This window comes from Phyllobates terribilis, unplaced genomic scaffold (genome assembly GCF_046119375.1).
Source record: "Phyllobates terribilis strain yellow unplaced genomic scaffold, ASM4611937v1 Scaffold_5__5_contigs__length_657084704, whole genome shotgun sequence".
In the NCBI taxonomy this organism is placed as follows: Eukaryota; Metazoa; Chordata; class Amphibia; order Anura; family Dendrobatidae; genus Phyllobates; species Phyllobates terribilis.
The window spans coordinates 352,791,784-352,815,993 of NW_027362765.1; the positions used below are offsets into that span (position 1 = coordinate 352,791,784).

Genomic DNA, 24,210 nt, shown 5'->3' on the forward strand with positions numbered 1-24,210 from the left:
CATCAGATAATACAGAGAGGAGGATGAGACTCCACACCGCAGAGTACTACATACCCATCAGATAATACAGAGAGGAGGATGAGACTCCACACCGCAGAGTACTACATACCCATCAGATAATACAGAGAGGAGGATGAGACTCCACACCACAGAGTACTACATACCCATCAGATAATACAGAGAGGAGGATGAGACTCCACACAGCAGAGTACTACATACCCATCAGATAATACAGAGAGGAGGATGAGACTCCGCACCGCAGAGTACTACATACCCATCAGATAATACAGAGGGGAGGATGAGACTCCACACCGCAGAGTACTACATACCCATCAGATAATACAGAGAGGAGGATGAGACTCCACACCACAGAGTACTACATACCCATCAGATAATACAGAGAGGAGGATGAGACTCCACACCGCAGAGTACTACATACCCATCAGATAATACAGAGAGGAGGATGAGACTCCACACAGCAGAGTACTACATACCCATCAGATAATACAGAGCGGAGGATGAGACTCCACACAGCAGAGTACTACATACCCATCAGATAATACAGAGAGGAGGATGAGACTCCGCACCGCAGAGTACTACATACCCATCAGCTAATACAGAGAGGAGGATGAGACTCCACACTGCAGAGTACTACATACCCATCAGATAATACAGAGGGGAGGATGAGACTCCACACCACAGAGTACTACATACCCATCAGATAATACAGAGAGGAGGATGAGACTCCACACCACAGAGTACTACATACCCATCAGATAATACAGAGAGGAGGATGAGACTCCACATCGCAGAGTACTACATACCCATCAGATAATACAGAGAGGAGGATGAGACTCCACACTGTAGAGTACTACATACCCATCAGATAATACAGAGAGGAGGATGAGACTCCACACTGCAGAGTACTACATACCCATCAGATAATACAGAGGGCAGGATGAGACTCCACACCACAGAGTACTACATACCCATCAGATAATATAGAGAGGAGGATGAGACTCCACACTGTAGAGTACTACATACCCATCAGATAATACAGAGAGGAGGATGAGACTCCACACTGCAGAGTACTACATACCCATCAGATAATACAGAGGGGAGGATGAGACTCCACACCACAGAGTACTACATACCCATCAGATAATACAGAGAGGAGGATGAGACTCCACACACCAGAGTACTACATACCCATCAGATAATACAGAGGGGAGGATGAGACTCCACACAGCAGAGTACTACATACCCATCAGATAATACAGAGGGGAGGATGAGACTCCACACAGCAGAGTACTACATACCCATCAGATAATACAGAGGGGAGGATGAGACTCCACACAGCAGAGTACTACATACCCATCAGATAATACAGAGGGGAGGATGAGACTCCACACAGCAGAGTACTACATACCCATCAGATAATACAGAGGGGAGGATGAGACTCCACACAGCAGAGTACTACATACCCATCAGATAATACAGAGAGGAGGATGAGACTCCACACCAGAGTACTACATACCCATCAGATAATACAGAGAGGAGGATGAGACTCCACACAGCAGAGTACTACATACCCATCAGATAATACAGAGGGGAGGATGAGACTCCGCACAGCAGAGTACTACATACCCATCAGATAATACAGAGAGGAGGATGAGACTCCGCACCGCAGAGTACTACATACCCATCAGATAATACAGAGAGGAGGATGAGACTCCGCACCGCAGAGTACTACATACCCATCAGATAATACAGAGAGGAGGATGAGACTCCGCACCGCAGAGTACTACATACCCATCAGATAATACAGAGGGGAGGATGAGACTCCACACCGCAGAGTACTACATACCCATCAGATAATACAGAGAGGAGGATGAGACTCCGCACCGCAGAGTACTACATACCCATCAGATAATACAGAGAGGAGGATGAGACTCCACACAGCAGAGTACTACATACCCATCAGATAATACAGAGAGGAGGATGAGGCTCCACACTGCAGAGTACTACATACCCATCAGATAATACAGAGAGGAGGATGAGGCTCCACACCGCAGAGTACTACATACCCATCAGATAATACAGAGAGGAGGATGAGACTCCGCACCGCAGAGTACTACATAACCATCAGATAATACAGAGAGGAGGATGAGACTCCACATTGCAGAGTACTACATACCCATCAGATAATACAGAGCAGAGGATGAGACTCCACACAGCAGAGTACTACATACCCATCAGATAATACAGAGCGGAGGATGAGACTCCACACCACAGTGTACTACATACCCATCAGATAATACAGAGGGGAGGATGAGACTCCACACCGCAGAGTACTACATACCCATCAGATAATACAGAGAGGAGGATGAGACTCCGCACCGCAGAGTACTACATACCCATCAGATAATACAGAGAGGAGGATGAGACTCCGCACCGCAGAGTACTACATAACCATCAGATAATACAGAGAGGAGGATGAGACTCCACATTGCAGAGTACTACATACCCATCAGATAATACAGAGCAGAGGATGAGACTCCACACAGCAGAGTACTACATACCCATCAGATAATACAGAGCGGAGGATGAGACTCCACACCACAGTGTACTACATACCCATCAGATAATACAGAGGGGAGGATGAGACTCCACACCGCAGAGTACTACATACCCACCAGATAATACAGAGCGGAGGATGAGACTCCACACTGCAGAGTACTACATACCCATCAGATAATACAGAGAAGAGGATGAGACTCCACACAGCAGAGTACTACATACCCATCAGATAATACAGAGCGGAGGATGAGACTCCACACAGCAGAGTACTACATACCCATCAGATAATACAGAGCGGAGGATGAGACTCCACACAGCAGAGTACTACATACCCATCAGATAATACAGAGCGGAGGATGAGACTCCACACCACAGTGTACTACATACCCATCAGATAATACAGAGGGGAGGATGAGACTCCACACCGCAGAGTACTACATACCCATCAGATAATACAGAGAGGAGGATGAGACTCCACACCGCAGAGTACTACATACCTATCAGATAATACAGAGGGGAGGATGAGACTCCACACCGCAGAGTACTACATACCCATCAGATAATACAGAGGGGAGGATGAGACTCCACACCGCAGAGTACTATATACCCATCAGACAATACAGAGAGGAGGATGAGACTCCACACCGCAGAGTACTACATACCCATCAGATAATACAGAGCGGAGGATGAGACTCCACACAGCAGAGTACTACATACCCATCAGATAATACAGAGCAGAGGATGAGACTCCACACAGCAGAGTACTACATACCCATCAGATAATACAGAGCGGAGGAAGAGACTCCACACAGCAGAGTACTACATACCCATCAGATAATACAGAGGGGAGGATGAGACTCCACACAGCAGAGTACTACATACCCATCAGATAATACAGAGAGGAGGATGAGACTCCACACAGCAGAGTACTACATACCCATCAGATAATACAGAGGGGAGGATGAGACTCCACACCACAGAGTACTACATACCCATCAGATAATACAGAGCGGAGGATGAGACTCCACAGAGCAGAGTACTACATACCTATCAGATAATACAGAGCGGAGGATGAGACTCCACACAGCAGAGTACTACATACCCATCAGATAATACAGAGCGGAGGATGAGACTCCACACCGCAGAGTACTACATACCCATCAGATAATACAGAGCGGAGAATGAGACTCCACACCACAGTGTACTACATACCCATCAGATAATACAGAGAGGAGGATGAGACTCCACACCACAGTGTACTACATACCCATCAGAAAATACAGAGGGGAAGATGAGACTCCACACCGCAGAGTACTACATACCCATCAGACAATACAGAGAGGAGGATGAGACTCCACACCGCAGAGTACTACATACCCATCAGATAATACAGAGAGGAGGATGAGACTCCACACCGCAGAGTACTACATACCCATCAGATAATACAGAGAGGAGGATGAGACTCCACACCGCAGAGTACTACATACCCATCAGATAATACAGAGGGGAGGATGAGACTCCGCACCGCAGAGTACTACATACCCATCAGATAATACAGAGGGGAGGATGAGACTCCACACCGCAGAGTACTACATACCCATCAGACAATACAGAGGGGAGGATGAGAATCCACACCGCCGAGTACTACATACCCATCAGATAATACAGAGCGGAGGATGAGACTCCACACCGCAGAGTACTACATACCCATCAGATAATACAGAGAGGAGGATGAGACTCCACACCGCAGAGTACTACATACCCATCAGACAATACAGAGAGGAGGATGAGACTCCACACCGCAGAGTACTACATACCCATCAGAAAATACAGAGGGGAGGATGAGACTCCACACCGCAGAGTACTACATACCCATCAGACAATACAGAGAGGAGGATGAGACTCCACACCGCAGAGTACTACATACCCATCAGATAATACAGAGCGGAGGATGAGACTCCACACAGCAGAGTACTACATACCCATCAGAAAATACAGAGCGGAGGATGAGACTCCACACAGCAGAGTACTACATACCCATCAGATAATACAAAGGGGAGGATGAGACTCCACACTGCAGAGTACTACATACCCATCAGATAATACAGAGCGGAGGATGAGACTCCACACAGCAGAGTACTACATACCCATCAGATAATACAGAGCGGAGGATGAGACTCCACACCACAGTGTACTACATACCCATCAGATAATACAGAGGGGAGGATGAGACTCCACACCGCAGAGTACTACATACCCATCAGACAATACAGAGAGGAGGATGAGACTCCACACTGCAGAGTACTACATACCCATCAGATAATACAGAGAGGAGGATGAGACTCCACACAGCAGAGTACTACATACCCATCAGATAATACAGAGGGGAGGATGAGACTCCACACCACAGAGTACTACATACCCATCAGATAATACAGAGCGGAGGATGAGACTCCACAGAGCAGAGTACTACATACCTATCAGATAATACAGAGCGGAGGATGAGACTCCACACAGCAGAGTACTACATACCCATCAGATAATACAGAGCGGAGGATGAGACTCCACACAGCAGAGTACTACATAACCATCAGATAATACAGAGCAGAGGATGAGACTCCACACAGCAGAGTACTACATACCCATCAGATAATACAGAGCGGAGGATGAGACTCCACACCGCAGAGTACTACATACCCATCAGATAATACAGAGCGGAGAATGAGACTCCACACCACAGTGTACTACATACCCATCAGATAATACAGAGAGGAGGATGAGACTCCACACCACAGAGTACTACATACCCATCAGAAAATACAGAGGGGAAGATGAGACTCCACACCGCAGAGTACTACATACCCATCAGACAATACAGAGAGGAGGATGAGACTCCACACCGCAGAGTACTACATACCCATCAGATAATACAGAGAGGAGGATGAGACTCCACACCGCAGAGTACTACATACCCATCAGATAATACAGAGAGGAGGATGAGACTCCACACCGCAGAGTACTACATACCCATCAGATAATACAGAGGGGAGGATGAGACTCCGCACCGCAGAGTACTACATACCCATCAGATAATACAGAGGGGAGGATGAGACTCCACACCGCAGAGTACTACATACCCATCAGACAATACAGAGGGGAGGATGAGAATCCACACCGCCGAGTACTACATACCCATCAGATAATACAGAGCGGAGGATGAGACTCCACACCGCAGAGTACTACATACCCATCAGATAATACAGAGAGGAGGATGAGACTCCACACCGCAGAGTACTACATACCCATCAGACAATACAGAGAGGAGGATGAGACTCCACACCGCAGAGTACTACATACCCATCAGAAAATACAGAGGGGAGGATGAGACTCCACACCGCAGAGTACTACATACCCATCAGACAATACAGAGAGGAGGATGAGACTCCACACCGCAGAGTACTACATACCCATCAGATAATACAGAGCGGAGGATGAGACTCCACACAGCAGAGTACTACATACCCATCAGAAAATACAGAGCGGAGGATGAGACTCCACACAGCAGAGTACTACATACCCATCAGATAATACAAAGGGGAGGATGAGACTCCACACTGCAGAGTACTACATACCCATCAGATAATACAGAGCGGAGGATGAGACTCCACACAGCAGAGTACTACATACCCATCAGATAATACAGAGCGGAGGATGAGACTCCACACCACAGTGTACTACATACCCATCAGATAATACAGAGGGGAGGATGAGACTCCACACCGCAGAGTACTACATACCCATCAGACAATACAGAGAGGAGGATGAGACTCCACACTGCAGAGTACTACATACCCATCAGATAATACAGAGAGGAGGATGAGACTCCACACTGCAGAGTACTACATACCCATCAGATAATACAGAGCGGAGGATGAGACTCCACACCACAGTGTACTACATACCCATCAGATAATACAGAGGGGAGGATGAGACTCCACACCGCAGAGTACTACATACCCATCAGACAATACAGAGAGGAGGATGAGACTCCACACCGCAGAGTACTACATACCCATCAGATAATACAGAGAGGAGGATGAGACTCCACACCGCAGAGTACTACATACCCATCAGATAATACAGAGGGGAGGATGAGACTCCACACCGCAGAGTACTACATACCCATCAGACAATACAGAGGGGAGGATGAGACTCCACACCGCCGAATACTACATACCCATCAGATAATACAGAGAGGAGGATGAGACTCCACACCGCAGAGTACTACTTACCCATCAGATAATACAGAGAGGAGGATGAGACTCCACACCGCAGAGAACTACATACCCATCAGATAATACAGAGAGGAGGATGAGACCCCGCACCGCAGAGTACTACATACCCATCAGATAATACAGAGGGGAGGATGAGACTCTACACTGCAGAGTACTACATACCCATCAGATAATACAGAGAGGAGGATGAGACTCCACACCGCAGAGTACTACTTACCCATCAGATAATACAGAGAGGAGGATGAGACTCCACACCGCAGAGTACTACATACCCATCAGATAATACAGAGCGCAGGATGAGACTCCACACCACAGAGTACTACATACCCATCAGATAATACAGAGCGGAGGATGAGACTCCACACCGCAGAGTACTACACACCCATCAGATAATACAGAGAGGAGGATGAGACTCCACACCGCAGAGTACTACATACCCATCAGATAATACAGAGCGGAGGATGAGACTAAGCACCGCAGAGTACTACACACCCATCAGATAATACAGAGCGGAGGATGAGACTCTGCACCGCAGAGTACTACATACCTATCAGATAATACAGAGGGGAGGATGAGACTCCACACCGCAGAGTACTACATACCCATCAGATAATACAGAGGGGAGGATGAGACTCCACACCGCAGAGTACTACATACCCATCAGATAATACAGAGGGGAGGATGAGACTCCACACCGCAGAGTACTACATACCCATCAGATAATACAGAGGGGAGGATGAGACTCCACACCGCAGAGTACTACATACCCATCAGATAATACAGAGCGGAGGATGAGACTCCACACCGCAGAGTACTACATACCCATCAGACAATACAGAGAGGAGGATGAGACTCCGCACCGCAGAGTACTACATACCCATCAGATAATACAGAGGGGAGGATGAGACTCCGCACCGCAGAGTACTACATACCCATCAGATAATACAGAGAGGAGGATGAGACTCCGCACCGCAGAGTGCTACATACCCATCAGATAATACAGAGAGGAGGATGAGACTCTGCACCGCAGAGTACTACATACCCATCAGATAATACAGAGAGGAGGATGAGACTCTGCACCGCAGAGTACTACATACCCATCAGATAATACAGAGGGGAGGATGAGACTCCGCACCGCAGAGTACTACATACCTATCAGATAATACAGAGGGGAGGATGAGACTCCACACCGCAGAGTACTACATACCCATCAGATAATACAGAGAGGAGGATGAGACTCCACACCGCAGAGTACTACATACCCATCAGATAATACAGAGAGGAGGATGAGACTCCACACCGCAAAGTACTACATACCCATCAGATAATACAGAGGGGAGGATGAGACTCCACACCGCAAAGTACTACATACCCATCAGATAATACAGAGAGGAGGATGAGACTCCACACCGCAAAGTACTACATACCCATCAGATAATACAGAGAGGAGGATGAGACTCCACACCGCAAAGTACTACATACCCATCAGATAATACAGAGAGGAGGAGGAGACTCCGCACCGCAGAGTACTACATACCCATCAGATAATACAGAGGGGAGGATGAGACTCCACACCGCAGAGTACTACATACCCATCAGATAATACAGAGAGGAGGATGAGACTCCACACCGCAAAGTACTACATACCCATCAGATAATACAGAGAGGAGGATGAGACTCCACACCGCAAAGTACTACATACCCATCAGATAATACAGAGGGGAGGATGAGACTCCACACCGTAGAGTACTACATACCCATCAGATAATACAGAGAGGAGGATGAGACTCCGCACCGCAGAGTACTACATACCCATCAGATAATACAGAGGGGAGGATGAGACTCCACACCGCAGAGTACTACATACCCATCAGATAATACAGAGCGGAGGATGAGACTCCACACCGCAGAGTACTACATACCCATCAGATAATACAGAGAGGAGGATGAGACTCCGCACCGCAGAGTACTACATACCCATCAGATAATACAGAGAGGAGGATGAGACTCTGCACCGCAGAGTACTACATACCCATCAGATAATACAGAGAGGAGGATGTGACTCTGCACCGCAGAGTACTACATACCCATCAGATAATACAGAGGGGAGGATGAGACTCTGCACCGCAGAGTACTACATACCCATCAGATAATACAGAGAGGAGGATGAGACTCCGCACCGCAGAGTACTACATACCCATCAGATAATACAGATGGGAGGATGAGACTCCACACCGCAAAGTACTACATACCCATCAGATAATACAGAGGGGAGGATGAGACTCCACACCGCAGAGTACTACATACCTATCAGATAATACAGAGCGGATGATGAGACTCCACACCGCAGAGTACTACATACCCATCAGATAATACAGAGGGGAGGATGAGACTCCACACCGCAGAGTACTACATACCTATCAGATAATACAGAGCGGAGGATGAGACTCCACACCGCAGAGTACTACATACTCATCAGATAATACAGAGGGGAGGATGAGACTCCACACAGCAGAGTACTACATACCCATCAGATAATACAGAGCGGAGGATGAGACTCCACATTGCAGAGTACTACATACCCATCAGATAATACAGAGGGGAGGATGAGACTCCACACCGCAGAGTACTACATACCCATCAGATAATACAGAGCGGAGGATGAGACTCCACATTGCAGAGTACTACATACCCATCAGATAATACAGAGGGGAGGATGAGACTCCGCACAGCAGAGTACTACATACCCATCAGATAATACAGAGCGGAGGATGAGACTCCACACCGCAGAGTACTACATACCCATGAGATAATACAGAGGGGAGGATGAGACTCCGCACCGCAGAGTACTACACACCCATCAGATAATACAGAGCGGAGGATGAGACTCCACATTGCAGAGTGCTACATACCCATCAGATAATACAGAGCGGAGGATGAGACTCCACATTGCAGAGTACTACACACCCATCAGATAATACAGAGCGGAGGATGAGACTCCACACCGCAGAGTACTACACACCCATCAGATAATACAGAGGGGAGGATGAGACTCCACACCGCAGAGTACTACATACCCATCAGATAATACAGAGAGGAGGATGAGACTCCACACCGCAGAGTACTACATACCCATTAGATAATAGAGAGGGGAGGATGAGACTCCACACTGCAGAGTACTACATACCCATCAGATAATACAGAGAGGAGGATGAGACTCCACACCACAGAGTACTACATACCCATCAGATAATACAGAGCGGAGGATGAGACTCCACATTGCAGAGTACTACATACCCATCAGATAATACAGAGGGGAGGATGAGACTCCACACCGCAGAGTACTACATACCCATCAGATAATACAGAGGGGAGGATGAGACTCCACACCGCAGAATACTACACACCCATCAGATAATACAGAGCGGAGGATGAGACTCCACATTGCAGAGTACTACAAACCCATCAGATAATACAGAGCGGAGGATGAGACTCCACACCGCAGAGTACTACATACCCATCAGATAATACAGAGAGGAGGATGAGACTCCACACCGCAGAGTACTACATACCCATCAGATAATACAGAGGGGAGGATGAGACTCCACACCGCAGAGTACTACATACCCATCAGATAATACAGAGAGGAGGATGAGACTCCGCACCGCAGAGTACTACATACCCATCAGATAATACAGAGGGGAGGATGAGACTCCACACCGCAGAGTACTACATACCTATCAGATAATACAGAGGGGATGATGAGACTCCACACCGTAGAGTACTACATACCCATCAGATAATACAGAGAGGAGGATGAGACTCCGCACCGCAGAGTACTACATACCCATCAGATGATACAGAGGGGAGGATGAGACTCCACACCGTAAAGTACTACATACCCATCAGATAATACAGAGCGGAGGATGAGACTCCACACCGCAGAGTACTACATACCCATCAGATAATACAGAGAGGAGGATGAGACTCCGCACCGCAGAGTACTACATACCAATCAGATAATACAGAGGGGAGGATGAGAATCCACACCGCAGAGTACTACATACCCATCAGATAATACAGAGGGGAGGATGAGACTCCACACCGCAGAGTACTACATACCCATCAGATAATACAGAGAGGAGGATGAGACTCCGCACCGCAGAGTACTACATACCCATCAGATAATACAGAGGGGAGGATGAGACTCCACATTGCAGAGTACTACATACCCATCAGATAATACAGAGAGGATGAGACTCCACATTGCAGAGTACTACACACCCATCAGATAATACAGAGCGGAGGATGAGACTCCACACCGCAGAGTACTACACACACATCAGATAATACAGAGGGGAGGATGAGACTCCACACCGCAGAGTACTACATACCCATCAGATAATACAGAGGGGAGGATGAGACTCCACACCGCAGAGTACTACATACCCATCAGATAATAAAGAGGGGAGGATGAGACTCCACACCGCAGAGTACTACATACCCATCAGATAATACAGAGAGGAGGATGAGACTCCACACCGCAGAGTACTATATACCCATCAGATAATACAGAGGGGAGGATGAGACTCCACACCGCAGAGTAATACATACCCATCAGACAATACAGAGGGGAGGATGAGACTCCACACCACAGAGTACTACATACCCATCAGATAATACAGAGGGGAGGATGAGACTCCACACCACAGAGTACTACATACCTATCAGATAATACAGAGAGGAGGATGAGACTCCGCACCGCAGAGTACTACATACCCATCAGATAATACAGAGGGGATGATGAGACTCCACACCACAGAGTACTACATACCCATCAGATAATACAGAGGGGAGGATGAGACTCCACACCACAGAGTACTACATACCCATCAGATGATACAGAGGGGAGGATGAGACTCCGCACCGCAGAGTACTACATACCCATCAGATAATACAGAGAGGAGGATGAGACTCCGCACCGCAGAGTACTACATACCCATCAGATAATACAGAGGGGAGGATGAGACTCCACACCGCAGAGTACTACTTACCCATCAGATAATACAGAGGGGAGGATGATACTCCACACCGCAGAGTACTACATACCCATCAGATAATACAGAGAAGAGGATGAGACTCCGCACCGCAGAGTACTACATACCCATCAGATAATACAGAGGGGAGGATGAGACTCCACACCGCAGAGTACTACATACCCATCAGATAATACAGAGGGGAGGATGATACAACACACCGCAGAGTACTACATACCCATCAGATAATACAGAGAGGAGGATGAGACTTCACACCGCAGAGTACTACATACCTATCAGATAATACAAAGCGGAGGATGAGACTCCACACCGCAGAGTACTACATACCCATCAGATAATACAGAGGGGAGGATGAGACTCCACACCGCAGAGTACTACATACCCATCAGATAATACAGAGAGGAGGATGAGACTCCACACCGCAGAGTACTACATACCCATCAGATAATACAGAGAGGAGGATGAGACTCCACACCGCAGAGTACTACATACCCATCAGATAATACAGAGAGGAGGATGAGACTCCGCACCGCAGAGTACTACATACCCATCAGATAATACAGAGAGGAGGATGAGACTCCGCACCGCAGAGTACTACATACCCATCAGATAATACAGAGAGGAGGATGAGACTCCGCACCGCAGAGTACTACATACCCATCAGATAATACAGAGGGGAGGATGAGACTCCACACCGCAGAGTACTACATACCCATCAGATAATACAGAGGGGAGGATGATACTCCACACCGCAGAGTACTACATACCCATCAGATAATACAGAGAGGAGGATGAGACTTCAAACCGCAGAGTACTACATACCTATCAGATAATACAAAGCGGAGGATGAGACTCCACACCGCAGAGTACTACATACCTATCAGATAATACAGAGAGGAGGATGAGACTCCGCACCGCAGAGTACTACATACCCATCAGATAATACAGAGGGGAGGATGAGACTCCACACCGCAGAGTACTACATACCCATCAGATAATACAGAGGGGAGGATGAGACTCCACACCGCAGAGTACTACATACCCATCAGATAATAAAGAGGGGAGGATGAGACTCCACACCGCAGAGTACTACATACCCATCAGATAATACAGAGAGGAGGATGAGACTCCACACCGCAGAGTACTATATACCCATCAGATAATACAGAGGGGAGGATGAGACTCCACACCGCAGAGTAATACATACCCATCAGATAATACAGAGAGGAGGATGAGACTCCACACCACAGAGTACTACATACCCATCAGATAATACAGAGGGGAGGATGAGACTCCACACCACAGAGTACTACATACCTATCAGATAATACAGAGAGGAGGATGAGACTCCGCACCGCAGAGTACTACATACCCATCAGATAATACAGAGGGGATGATGAGACTCCACACCACAGAGTACTACATACCCATCAGATAATACAGAGGGGAGGATGAGACTCCACACCACAGAGTACTACATACCCATCAGATGATACAGAGGGGAGGATGAGACTCCGCACCGCAGAGTACTACATACCCATCAGATAATACAGAGAGGAGGATGAGACTCCGCACCGCAGAGTACTACATACCCATCAGATAATACAGAGGGGAGGATGAGACTCCACACCGCAGAGTACTACTTACCCATCAGATAATACAGAGGGGAGGATGATACTCCACACCGCAGAGTACTACATACCCATCAGATAATACAGAGAAGAGGATGAGACTCCGCACCGCAGAGTACTACATACCCATCAGATAATACAGAGGGGAGGATGAGACTCCACACCGCAGAGTACTACATACCCATCAGATAATACAGAGGGGAGGATGATACAACACACCGCAGAGTACTACATACCCATCAGATAATACAGAGAGGAGGATGAGACTTCACACCGCAGAGTACTACATACCTATCAGATAATACAAAGCGGAGGATGAGACTCCACACCGCAGAGTACTACATACCCATCAGATAATACAGAGGGGAGGATGAGACTCCACACCGCAGAGTACTACATACCCATCAGATAATACAGAGAGGAGGATGAGACTCCACACCGCAGAGTACTACATACCCATCAGATAATACAGAGAGGAGGATGAGACTCCGCACCGCAGAGTACTACATACCCATCAGATAATACAGAGAGGAGGATGAGACTCCGCACCGCAGAGTACTACATACCCATCAGATAATACAGAGAGGAGGATGAGACTCCGCACCGCAGAGTACTACATACCCATCAGATAATACAGAGGGGAGGATGAGACTCCACACCGCAGAGTACTACATACCCATCAGATAATACAGAGGGGAGGATGATACTCCACACCGCAGAGTACTACATACCCATCAGATAATACAGAGAGGAGGATGAGACTTCAAACCGCAGAGTACTACATACCTATCAGATAATACAAAGCGGAGGATGAGACTCCACACCGCAGAGTACTACATACCTATCAGATAATACAGAGAGGAGGATGAGACTCCGCACCGCAGAGTACTACATACCCATCAGATAATACAGAGGGGAGGATGAGACTCCGCACCGCAGAGTACTACATACCCATCAGATAATACAGAGAGGAGGATGAGACTCCGCACCGCAGAGTACTACATACCCATCAGATAATACAGAGAGGAGGATGAGACTCCACACCGCAGAGTACTACATACCCATCAGATAATACAGAGAGGAGGATGAGACTCCGCACCGCAGAGTACTACATACCCATCAGATAATACAGAGAGGAGGATGAGACTCCACATTGCAGAGTACTACATACCCATCAGATAATACAGAGAAGAGGATGAGACTCCACACCGCAGAGTACTACATACCCATCAGATAATACAGAGGGGAGGATGAGACTCCACACCACAGAGTACTACATACCCATCAGATAATACAGAGCGGAGGATGAGACTCCACACAGCAGAGTACTACATACCCATCAGATAATACAAAGGGGAGGATGAGACTCCACACTGCAGAGTACTACATACCCATCAGATAATACAGAGCGGAGGATGAGACTCCACACAGCAGAGTACTACATACCCATCAGATAATACAGAGCGGAGGATGAGACTCCACACCACAGTGTACTACATACCCATCAGATAATACAGAGGGGAGGATGAGACTCCACACCGCAGAGTACTACATACCCATCAGACAATACAGAGAGGAGGATGAGACTCCACACTGCAGAGTACTACATACCCATCAGATAATACAGAGAGGAGGATGAGACTCCACACTGCAGAGTACTACATACCCATCAGATAATACAGAGCGGAGGATGAGACTCCACACCACAGTGTACTACATACCCATCAGATAATACAGAGGGGAGGATGAGACTCCACACCGCAGAGTACTACATACCCATCAGACAATACAGAGAGGAGGATGAGACTCCACACCGCAGAGTACTACATACCCATCAGATAATACAGAGAGGAGGATGAGACTCCACACCGCAGAGTACTACATACCCATCAGATAATACAGAGGGGAGGATGAGACTCCACACAGCAGAGTACTACATACCCATCAGATAATACAAAGGGGAGGATGAGACTCCACACTGCAGAGTACTACATACCCATCAGATAATACAGAGCGGAGGATGAGACTCCACACAGCAGAGTACTACATACCCATCAGATAATACAGAGCGGAGGATGAGACTCCACACCACAGTGTACTACATACCCATCAGATAATACAGAGGGGAGGATGAGACTCCACACCGCAGAGTACTACATACCCATCAGACAATACAGAGAGGAGGATGAGACTCCACACTGCAGAGTACTACATACCCATCAGATAATACAGAGAGGAGGATGAGACTCCACACTGCAGAGTACTACATACCCATCAGATAATACAGAGCGGAGGATGAGACTCCACACCACAGTGTACTACATACCCATCAGATAATACAGAGGGGAGGATGAGACTCCACACCGCAGAGTACTACATACCCATCAGACAATACAGAGAGGAGGATGAGACTCCACACCGCAGAGTACTACATACCCATCAGATAATACAGAGAGGAGGATGAGACTCCACACCGCAGAGTACTACATACCCATCAGATAATACAGAGGGGAGGATGAGACTCCACACCGCAGAGTACTACATACCCATCAGACAATACAGAGGGGAGGATGAGACTCCACACCGCCGAATACTACATACCCATCAGATAATACAGAGAGGAGGATGAGACTCCACACCGCAGAGTACTACTTACCCATCAGATAATACAGAGAGGAGGATGAGACTCCACACCGCAGAGAACTACATACCCATCAGATAATACAGAGAGGAGGATGAGACCCCGCACCGCAGAGTACTACATACCCATCAGATAATACAGAGGGGAGGATGAGACTCTACACTGCAGAGTACTACATACCCATCAGATAATACAGAGAGGAGGATGAGACTCCACACCGCAGAGTACTACTTACCCATCAGATAATACAGAGAGGAGGATGAGACTCCACACCGCAGAGTACTACATACCCATCAGATAATACAGAGCGCAGGATGAGACTCCACACCACAGAGTACTACATACCCATCAGATAATACAGAGCGGAGGATGAGACTCCACACCGCAGAGTACTACACACCCATCAGATAATACAGAGAGGAGGATGAGACTCCACACCGCAGAGTACTACATACCCATCAGATAATACAGAGCGGAGGATGAGACTAAGCACCGCAGAGTACTACACACCCATCAGATAATACAGAGCGGAGGATGAGACTCTGCACCGCAGAGTACTACATACCTATCAGATAATACAGAGGGGAGGATGAGACTCCACACCGCAGAGTACTACATACCCATCAGATAATACAGAGGGGAGGATGAGACTCCACACCGCAGAGTACTACATACCCATCAGATAATACAGAGGGGAGGATGAGACTCCACACCGCAGAGTACTACATACCCATCAGATAATACAGAGGGGAGGATGAGACTCCACACCGCAGAGTACTACATACCCATCAGATAATACAGAGCGGAGGATGAGACTCCACACCGCAGAGTACTACATACCCATCAGACAATACAGAGAGGAGGATGAGACTCCGCACCGCAGAGTACTACATACCCATCAGATAATACAGAGGGGAGGATGAGACTCCGCACCGCAGAGTACTACATACCCATCAGATAATACAGAGAGGAGGATGAGACTCCGCACCGCAGAGTGCTACATACCCATCAGATAATACAGAGAGGAGGATGAGACTCTGCACCGCAGAGTACTACATACCCATCAGATAATACAGAGAGGAGGATGAGACTCTGCACCGCAGAGTACTACATACCCATCAGATAATACAGAGGGGAGGATGAGACTCCGCACCGCAGAGTACTACATACCTATCAGATAATACAGAGGGGAGGATGAGACTCCACACCGCAGAGTACTACATACCCATCAGATAATACAGAGAGGAGGATGAGACTCCACACCGCAGAGTACTACATACCCATCAGATAATACAGAGAGGAGGATGAGACTCCACACCGCAAAGTACTACATACCCATCAGATAATACAGAGGGGAGGATGAGACTCCACACCGCAAAGTACTACATACCCATCAGATAATACAGAGAGGAGGATGAGACTCCACACCGCAAAGTACTACATACCCATCAGATAATACAGAGAGGAGGATGAGACTCCACACCGCAAAGTACTACATACCCATCAGATAATACAGAGAGGAGGAGGAGACTCCGCACCGCAGAGTACTACATACCCATCAGATAATACAGAGGGGAGGATGAGACTCCACACCGCAGAGTACTACATACCCATCAGATAATACAGAGAGGAGGATGAGACTCCACACCGCAAAGTACTACATACCCATCAGATAATACAGAGAGGAGGATGAGACTCCACACCGCAAAGTACTACATACCCATCAGATAATACAGAGGGGAGGATGAGACTCCACACCGTAGAGTACTACATACCCATCAGATAATACAGAGAGGAGGATGAGACTCCGCACCGCAGAGTACTACATACCCATCAGATAATACAGAGGGGAGGATGAGACTCCACACCGCAGAGTACTACATACCCATCAGATAATACAGAGCGGAGGATGAGACTCCACACCGCAGAGTACTACATACCCATCAGATAATACAGAGAGGAGGATGAGACTCCGCACCGCAGAGTACTACATACCCATCAGATAATACAGAGAGGAGGATGAGACTCTGCACCGCAGAGTACTACATACCCATCAGATAATACAGAGAGGAGGATGTGACTCTGCACCGCAGAGTACTACATACCCATCAGATAATACAGAGGGGAGGATGAGACTCTGCACCGCAGAGTACTACATACCCATCAGATAATACAGAGAGGAGGATGAGACTCCGCACCGCAGAGTACTACATACCCATCAGATAATACAGATGGGAGGATGAGACTCCACACCGCAAAGTACTACATACCCATCAGATAATACAGAGGGGAGGATGAGACTCCACACCGCAGAGTACTACATACCTATCAGATAATACAGAGCGGATGATGAGACTCCACACCGCAGAGTACTACATACCCATCAGATAATACAGAGGGGAGGATGAGACTCCACACCGCAGAGTACTACATACCTATCAGATAATACAGAGCGGAGGATGAGACTCCACACCGCAGAGTACTACATACTCATCAGATAATACAGAGGGGAGGATGAGACTCCACACAGCAGAGTACTACATACCCATCAGATAATACAGAGCGGAGGATGAGACTCCACATTGCAGAGTACTACATACCCATCAGATAATACAGAGGGGAGGATGAGACTCCACACCGCAGAGTACTACATACCCATCAGATAATACAGAGCGGAGGATGAGACTCCACATTGCAGAGTACTACATACCCATCAGATAATACAGAGGGGAGGATGAGACTCCGCACAGCAGAGTACTACATACCCATCAGATAATACAGAGCGGAGGATGAGACTCCACACCGCAGAGTACTACATACCCATCAGATAATACAGAGGGGAGGATGAGACTCCGCACCGCAGAGTACTACACACCCATCAGATAATACAGAGCGGAGGATGAGACTCCACATTGCAGAGTGCTACATACCCATCAGATAATACAGAGCGGAGGATGAGACTCCACATTGCAGAGTACTACACACCCATCAGATAATACAGAGCGGAGGATGAGACTCCACACCGCAGAGTACTACACACCCATCAGATAATACAGAGGGGAGGATGAGACTCCACACCGCAGAGTACTACATACCCATCAGATAATACAGAGAGGAGGATGAGACTCCACACCGCAGAGTACTACATACCCATTAGATAATAGAGAGGGGAGGATGAGACTCCACACCGCAGAGTACTACACACCCATCAGATAATACAGAGCGGAGGATGAGACTCCACACCGCAGAGTACTACATACCCATCAGATAATACAGAGCGGAGGATGAGACTCCACATTGCAGAGTACTACATACCCATCAGATAATACAGAGGGGAGGATGAGACTCCACACCGCAGATTACTACATACCCATCAGATAATACAGAGGGGAGGATGAGACTCCACACCACAGAGTACTACATACCCATCAGATAATACAGAGGGGAGGATGAGACTCCACACTGCAGAGTACTACATACCCATCAGATAATACAGAGAGGAGGATGAGACTCCACACCACAGAGTACTACATACCCATCAGATAATACAGAGCGGAGGATGAGACTCCACATTGCAGAGTACTACATACCCATCAGATAATACAGAGGGGAGGATGAGACTCCACACCGCAGAGTACTACATACCCATCAGATAATACAGAGGGGAGGATGAGACTCCACACCGCAGAATACTACACACCCATCAGATAATACAGAGCGGAGGATGAGACTCCACATTGCAGAGTACTACAAACCCATCAGATAATACAGAGCGGAGGATGAGACTCCACACCGCAGAGTACTACATACCCATCAGATAATACAGAGAGGAGGATGAGACTCCACACCGCAGAGTACTACATACCCATCAGATAATACAGAGGGGAGGATGAGACTCCACACCGCAGAGTACTACATACCCATCAGATAATACAGAGAGGAGGATGAGACTCCGCACCGCAGAGTACTACATACCCATCAGATAATACAGAGGGGAGGATGAGACTCCACACCGCAGAGTACTACATACCTATCAGATAATACAGAGGGGATGATGAGACTCCACACCGTAGAGTACTACATACCCATCAGATAATACAGAGAGGAGGATGAGACTCCGCACCGCAGAGTACTACATACCCATCAGATGATACAGAGGGGAGGATGAGACTCCACACCGTAAAGTACTACATACCCATCAGATAATACAGAGCGGAGGATGAGACTCCACACCGCAGAGTACTACATACCCATCAGATAATACAGAGAGGAGGATGAGACTCCGCACCGCAGAGTACTACATACCAATCAGATAATACAGAGGGGAGGATGAGAATCCACACCGCAGAGTACTACATACCCATCAGATAATACAGAGGGGAGGATGAGACTCCACACCGCAGAGTACTACATACCCATCAGATAATACAGAGAGGAGGATGAGACTCCGCACCGCAGAGTACTACATACCCATCAGATAATACAGAGGGGAGGATGAGACTCCACATTGCAGAGTACTACATACCCATCAGATAATACAGAGAGGATGAGACTCCACATTGCAGAGTACTACACACCCATCAGATAATACAGAGCGGAGGATGAGACTCCACACCGCAGAGTACTACACACACATCAGATAATACAGAGGGGAGGATGAGACTCCACACCGCAGAGTACTACATACCCATCAGATAATACAGAGGGGAGGATGAGACTCCACACCGCAGAGTACTACATACCCATCAGATAATAAAGAGGGGAGGATGAGACTCCACACCGCAGAGTACTACATACCCATCAGATAATACAGAGAGGAGGATGAGACTCCACACCGCAGAGTACTATATACCCATCAGATAATACAGAGGGGAGGATGAGACTCCACACCGCAGAGTAATACATACCCATCAGATAATACAGAGAGGAGGATGAGACTCCACACCACAGAGTACTACATACCCATCAGATAATACAGAGGGGAGGATGAGACTCCACACCACAGAGTACTACATACCTATCAGATAATACAGAGAGGAGGATGAGACTCCGCACCGCAGAGTACTACATACCCATCAGATAATACAGAGGGGATGATGAGACTCCACACCACAGAGTACTACATACCCATCAGATAATACAGAGGGGAGGATGAGACTCCACACCACAGAGTACTACATACCCATCAGATGATACAGAGGGGAGGATGAGACTCCGCACCGCAGAGTACTACATACCCATCAGATAATACAGAGAGGAGGATGAGACTCCGCACCGCAGAGTACTACATACCCATCAGATAATACAGAGGGGAGGATGAGACTCCACACCGCAGAGTACTACTTACCCATCAGATAATACAGAGGGGAGGATGATACTCCACACCGCAGAGTACTACATACCCATCAGATAATACAGAGAAGAGGATGAGACTCCGCACCGCAGAGTACTACATACCCATCAGATAATACAGAGGGGAGGATGAGACTCCACACCGCAGAGTACTACATACCCATCAGATAATACAGAGGGGAGGATGATACAACACACCGCAGAGTACTACATACCCATCAGATAATACAGAGAGGAGGATGAGACTTCACACCGCAGAGTACTACATACCTATCAGATAATACAAAGCGGAGGATGAGACTCCACACCGCAGAGTACTACATACCCATCAGATAATACAGAGGGGAGGATGAGACTCCACACCGCAGAGTACTACATACCCATCAGATAATACAGAGAGGAGGATGAGACTCCACACCGCAGAGTACTACATACCCATCAGATAATACAGAGAGGAGGATGAGACTCCACACCGCAGAGTACTACATACCCATCAGATAATACAGAGAGGAGGATGAGACTCCGCACCGCAGAGTACTACATACCCATCAGATAATACAGAGAGGAGGATGAGACTCCGCACCGCAGAGTACTACATACCCATCAGATAATACAGAGAGGAGGATGAGACTCCGCACCGCAGAGTACTACATACCCATCAGATAATACAGAGGGGAGGATGAGACTCCACACCGCAGAGTACTACATACCCATCAGATAATACAGAGGGGAGGATGATACTCCACACCGCAGAGTACTACATACCCATCAGATAATACAGAGAGGAGGATGAGACTTCAAACCGCAGAGTACTACATACCTATCAGATAATACAAAGCGGAGGATGAGACTCCACACCGCAGAGTACTACATACCTATCAGATAATACAGAGAGGAGGATGAGACTCCGCACCGCAGAGTACTACATACCCATCAGATAATACAGAGGGGAGGATGAGACTCCACACCGCAGAGTACTACATACCCATCAGATAATACAGAGGGGAGGATGAGACTCCACACCGCAGAGTACTACATACCCATCAGATAATAAAGAGGGGAGGATGAGACTCCACACCGCAGAGTACTACATACCCATCAGATAATACAGAGAGGAGGATGAGACTCCACACCGCAGAGTACTATATACCCATCAGATAATACAGAGGGGAGGATGAGACTCCACACCGCAGAGTAATACATACCCATCAGATAATACAGAGAGGAGGATGAGACTCCACACCACAGAGTACTACATACCCATCAGATAATACAGAGGGGAGGATGAGACTCCACACCACAGAGTACTACATACCTATCAGATAATACAGAGAGGAGGATGAGACTCCGCACCGCAGAGTACTACATACCCATCAGATAATACAGAGGGGATGATGAGACTCCACACCACAGAGTACTACATACCCATCAGATAATACAGAGGGGAGGATGAGACTCCACACCACAGAGTACTACATACCCATCAGATGATACAGAGGGGAGGATGAGACTCCGCACCGCAGAGTACTACATACCCATCAGATAATACAGAGAGGAGGATGAGACTCCGCACCGCAGAGTACTACATACCCATCAGATAATACAGAGGGGAGGATGAGACTCCACACCGCAGAGTACTACTTACCCATCAGATAATACAGAGGGGAGGATGATACTCCACACCGCAGAGTACTACATACCCATCAGATAATACAGAGAAGAGGATGAGACTCCGCACCGCAGAGTACTACATACCCATCAGATAATACAGAGGGGAGGATGAGACTCCACACCGCAGAGTACTACATACCCATCAGATAATACAGAGGGGAGGATGATACAACACACCGCAGAGTACTACATACCCATCAGATAATACAGAGAGGAGGATGAGACTTCACACCGCAGAGTACTACATACCTATCAGATAATACAAAGCGGAGGATGAGACTCCACACCGCAGAGTACTACATACCCATCAGATAATACAGATGGGAGGATGAGACTCCACACCGCAGAGTACTACATACCCATCAGATAATACAGAGAGGAGGATGAGACTCCACACCGCAGAGTACTACATACCCATCAGATAATACAGAGAGGAGGATGAGACTCCACACCGCAGAGTACTACATACCCATCAGATAATACAGAGAGGAGGATGAGACTCCGCACCGCAGAGTACTACATACCCATCAGATAATACAGAGAGGAGGATGAGACTCCGCACCGCAGAGTACTACATACCCATCAGATAATACAGAGAGGAGGATGAGACTCCGCACCGCAGAGTACTACATACCCATCAGATAATACAGAGGGGAGGATGAGACTCCACACCGCAGAGTACTACATACCCATCAGATAATACAGAGGGGAGGATGATACTCCACACCGCAGAGTACTACATACCCATCAGATAATACAGAGAGGAGGATGAGACTTCAAACCGCAGAGTAGTACATACCTATCAGATAATACAAAGCGGAGGATGAGACTCCACACCGCAGAGTACTACATACCTATCAGATAATACAGAGAGGAGGATGAGACTCCGCACCGCAGAGTACTACATACCCATCAGATAATACAGAGGGGAGGATGAGACTCCGCACCGCAGAGTACTACATACCCATCAGATAATACAGAGA

General features: G+C 47.6%; 1 protein-coding gene across 1 annotated transcript in view; it reads right to left on the reverse strand.

The window, feature by feature from the left end:
• ATRNL1 (attractin like 1) overlaps positions 1 to 24,210 on the reverse strand; it is a 1,189,422-nt gene that overhangs the window by 537,101 nt on the left and 628,111 nt on the right. The gene's annotated exons all lie outside the window — the stretch shown is intronic.